This window comes from Lithobates pipiens, unplaced genomic scaffold, assembly GCF_037356315.1.
Source record: "Lithobates pipiens isolate NorthernLeopardFrog02 unplaced genomic scaffold, aLitPip1_a1.2 Scaffold_16, whole genome shotgun sequence".
NCBI lineage: Eukaryota > Metazoa > Chordata > Amphibia > Anura > Ranidae > Lithobates > Lithobates pipiens.
Genome location: NW_027507748.1, coordinates 410834612 through 410839758, shown reverse-complemented (window position 1 = coordinate 410839758; position 5147 = coordinate 410834612).

The window sequence follows — 5147 nt, the reverse complement described above, 5'->3', positions numbered from 1 at the left end:
AATTTTATTTGAGTTACGCTACACTGTATTTATGATTTATATACTCCTGTATTGAGTGTGGTGAAATCACTTTGTGGGTGTTAGCAGCAATTCTTTTATTCAATTAAGAGAAGGGTTGCGCTCCTGCATTACCATCGATAAATTTTATTAAATCCACATAGACAAATGTATACTCACATGCCAATAAAAAAACATCAAGCAGACATGATCTGCTCCAACTTGAACGCAATGTAACCCATCCTAGGAACAGATGGTTGGTCAGCTAACTCATTTTAGAGGTCATGCCCCTTTCCTCAGAGAGGAATTGTCTTAGTATATTTCGAAGTACATGATGTTGTTCCCCTGTGGCTCCCAGGTGGTAACTCATATTTTCTGGGCTGGGGGAACCATCTCTCCATCCAGAGGGCCCCAGGTGCCGCATTGGGGAGGTATGCCACCACTGACAGGAGAAGAGACAGCTGTATCGCTGCTCCTGTGGTCCACAGGCCTGGAAGGATGCTGGGGATGCTAGTGCAGTGATAGCTCAGCCAAGTAAACAAAAAGCGTCAGCAAAGGAAGACTTCCACCACTGGTCTCTTCTGCTGGGCTCTGCATTAGATGGTCATCAGTCAGAGCTTAGCAGAGAAGTGAGTAGAGGAAGTCTTCTTTTGCTTTTGGCTCTTTGTTGACAATTGGCAGCAGAAATCGTCTGAGCTATCACTGCTTTGGCATCCCCGACATCTTTCCAGACAAGAAAGATCAACAAGAAAAACAAAACAAGAAGAACATTGAGAGGAGGATGGTTCTTCTACAGGATTCCAGATGGATCAAGCAGCCAGGCATTGAGCAATAGTGCCCCCCTTCCCACTGACTGGTAGTGCCCCCAATCTGCCCCCACTAAGCCCAACAGGACCCCCCATCTCCCTCCACTTAGCACCGGTGCACTCTTTCTTCCACTGACTGGCAGTGCCCACAATCTGCCCCCACTAAGCCCACCAGGACCCCCCTTCTCTCTCCACTTAGCACCAGTGCCCCCTTTCTCCCACTGACACACAGTGCCTCCAGGATCCCCCCATTTCCCCCCACTAATCAACAAGACCCCACATCTCTCCTCACTAAGCACCAGGACCCCCCATCTCCCCCACTAAGCAGCAGGACCCCCACATCTCCCCTGACTGAGCACCAGTGCCCCTTTTTTTTCCCCCATTGAAGATAAACATTTTTTGCCAGGTATGCAGGAACAGGGGCTGGGATCAGGGGCGAATTGGGGCTCCCATCAACCCACTGGTGAACATAAAAAAATTATTTTTCTATGGACTGCTTTACCTGTCATAATGTGCCCTCTAGCACTATGATGTCACCAATCCCATGGGTCCCAGGCACTTCCATCTTCACCCGGCCTTTCTACCAGGTTCTGTCTCTTTTGCCCCAGTGACATTACTGCCACACATGCGCACAGGAGTTAGATCACTGTGGCACAGATTGGGTGCCTTAAATTAATGCAGTGATGCGCATGCACAGGGCGACATCATCGCGATGAAAGAGACAACGTGACAGCTAACAGGCAGGAGGAAACATTTATGATAGAAGATTGTCATAAAAATCCTACCTTTCAGCAATTTGTTAAAAATAGAGTTTAATAAACAAGAACTGAAACAAATAATAGTGGCCAAAAAAGTAAAACAGACAATGAAAATTTTAGTGACCCCTGTACATTGGAGGTCAGTGCAGGCAATGTGGCAATGCTCTCTTCTTAAGGAACCCCTAACCACCTCTGAAGGAACCCTGGTTGAGGAAGGCTGTTTTATGCATGTCTTTGAACATCAGTTCAGTCCATTCCTCTTCCACTTACATTTTCTTTCTTTCTTTCTAAGGACCTCATTGTAGATCAGACCATAGAGAAAGTTTAGTTCTGCACTCCTGACTGCAAATTTGACAAGGCTTTTTTTATATATCTGGCGGGATGGCACCACCTGACGCTGGATCTACTACTGCTTCTTGGCCCTGAAAGATTTTGTAAGTGAAATGTGAATGTTGGCATTTTAGAATGGTTGCAACGTCTCACTGTATGTCCCACTGAAAGAGCTCTAGGTTTCTGGAAAATACAGAATTAAAGTGGTTGTAAAGGTAAAAGTTATTTTTTAGCTTAATGCAGAGAATGCATTAAAAAGTGGTTCTAAAGGCACAAGGATTTGTGCATTCTATGCATGAAGGTAAGAAAACCTTCTGTTTGCAGCAGCCCCCCTAATACTTATCTGAGCCCCCTCTTAATCCAGTGATGTTCATGAGAGCCTTTCCTCTCTGGGGAATCACACTTCTGATTAGCTTTTAGTGGGAGCCATTGGCTCCTGCTGCTGTCAATCACAGCCAGTGAGCCAATCAGGAGATAGAGGGGCTGGGCTGAGCTGCAGCTCAGGTGTGAATATACATACAGACCCAAAGCTTGGGAGAGCACCTGCTTGGGTGCCCCCAGAGCAAGCTGCTTGTTGTGGGGAACCGAAAAGAGGAGGATCGGGGCTGCTCCATGCAAAAAAAAAGGCCCCTTTCACACAATCGGATCCTCCTGTCCATTTTTCAGGCGGACCCGATTGGGCCATCTATTGTTCTCCTATGGGGAGGTGAATGTCAGCAGACATGTGTCCACTGACAACCGCCTGGCATTTGATCTGACCAAATCCACTATGACGTATGGTGATATGTTCACCGTATGGTGATATGTTTCAGCGGGTCGGATCGGATGACAATTGGAATGAAACAGACATGCAGTCCATTTCCATGTGAGCGCCCCATAGAGGAGAGCAGGTTCTGTCCTTGTCTACTCTGCATATCGGAATGGACAAGACTTGTCATCTACTTGCTCAGCGAGGATCAGCAGAGAGGTCCCACTCTAAGCAGGCAGAGTCCGCTCGGACGGATCCGCCCCATGTGAAAGGGGCCTTACACAGAGCAAGTAAGTATAACATGTTTGTTATTTTAAAAAAAATAAACAAGGCTTTAAATTTCACTTTAAAGCGGTTCTTCACCCTAAAGGGGAAGTTCCGCTAATCTTATCCCTCCCCCCCTCCGGTGCCACAATCGGCACCTTTCAGGGGGAGGGGGGTGCAGTTACCTGGATAATCCAGGTAACTGCACCCACTTCCGGCCAGACCGCCGCAGACCCCCGCAGACGCTCCGCCCCCCCCGTTGTGTTCTGGGAAACACACAGTTCCCAGAGACACAGCGGGGGACCATAAGAGACGCGCAGCGCGACTCGCGCATGCGCAGTAGGGAACCGGGCAGTGAAGCCGTCATGCTTAACTTCCCGATTCCCTGACAGAGGATGGCGGCGGTGGCAGCAGCGAGACGAGCGATCGCTCGTCATCTGCCGCCGACATCGCTGGAACCTGGGACAGGTAAGTGTGATTTTATTAAAAGTCAGCAGCTGCAATATTAGTAGCTGCTGGCTTTTAATATTTTTTTTTTAGGTGCAGCTCCTCTTTAAGTGCAGTTCCCCCCACAGCCCCTCCTAAATACTCAAATGAGCCTGATCTCGTTTCAGCACTGTCTACGTCAGCAGTAGCTCTTCTTCCATCTCCCCCTATTCCCACTCTCACAGGCTTGGCTGAGATCAGTGGGAGTCAATGGCTTCTGCTGCTCTCAGTCAAAACCTGTGAGCAGAGAGCGAGCCCGCATGAGTGCCTCCATAATAAACAGCTTCCTATGGGGGCACTCTTCCAGAGGAGGAGCCAGGAACGCCAGCGGGGGACCCAAGAAGAGGAGGCTCGAGACTGCTGTGTGCAAAACCACTTCATAGAGCAGGTAAGTATAACATGTTTGTTAGTTTAATAAAAAAAAAAAAAAGGGAGGCTTTACAATCACTTTTAATGTTATTATGGATGTATTACTGGAAAACTGCCCCTTTATTTTAATAGTAGTTATATTAACCCCCTCTAAAACCATTGTATAGATACAGTTGAGTCTTGGCCATGCCAGTCACCAATTGACGTCCTTTTTTCCCCACAAATAGAGCTTTCTTTTGGTGGTATTTGATCACCCCTGCGGTTTTTATTTTTTGCACTATAAACAAAAAAAGAGCGACAATTTTGAAAAAAAACGCATTATTTTTTACTTTTTGCTATAATAAATATCCCACAAAAATATATAAAAAAAAACATTTTTTTCCTCAGTATTTTTCTACATATTTTTGGTAAAAAAAATCACAATAAGCGATTATTGATTGCTTTGCGCAAAATTTATAACGTTTACAAAATAGGGGATAGTTTTAAGGCATTTTTATTATTTTATTTTTTTTACTAGTAATGGCGGTAATCAGCGTTTTTTATTGTGACTGCAACATTATGGCGGACACATCGAACATTTTTGACACATTTTTGGGACCATTGTCATTTATGCAGCAATCAGTGCTATACAAATGCACTGATTCCTGTGTAAATGACACTGGCAGTGAAGGGGTTAACCAGGGGGTGGCAATGTAGGGGTTAAGTGTGTCCTAGGGGCGTGTTACTAACTGTGGGGGGCGTGGTTGTGTGTTAGTGAACACTGATCTCTGCTCCAATCACAAGGAGCAGAGATCAGTGTAACTTGTTGCTAGGCAGAACGGGGAGATGCTGTTTACTTCCGCATCTTCCCGTTCAGCCTCCCTGAGAGACGAGCGTGGGCATTCCCATGGCGATCAAGTCCGCGGGACCCACGACCTGACTCACGGGGGGCCTGACCCTTGATGGCAAGCGGCATTCTTAAAGGGAAGTACCTGTACGCCCATCAGCCTGTCCGTGCCATTCTGCCGACGTACATCGCCGCGCGCCGTTCGGGAAGTGGTTAAAGAATTATGTGTCTTTCGTGTTCTATCTTAGTCGTCCTTATTGCATTTACATTTCTTGTTGCATTCTTTATAAAGTCTGAATGCTGATGATCCCTCAACCTTGTATTTTTTGAAGGCCTTCTCCTTTGCTTTTATATGCATTTTTTCATTGGAGTTACGCCATCCAGGACTTTTGTTCGCTCTTTTAAATTTATTACCCAATGGGATGCATTGGTCCCTCCTGAGTCTAGGCTCTGGATCCGCCCCTGGCTGCAGCTAGGACAGTGCCAGAAGGGTGAAAGGAGTCAGGTAAGTGTTTAGGGAAGGGGGTGTGTAGAATAGGTAGTGGGGCATTTTTTTTAAATCT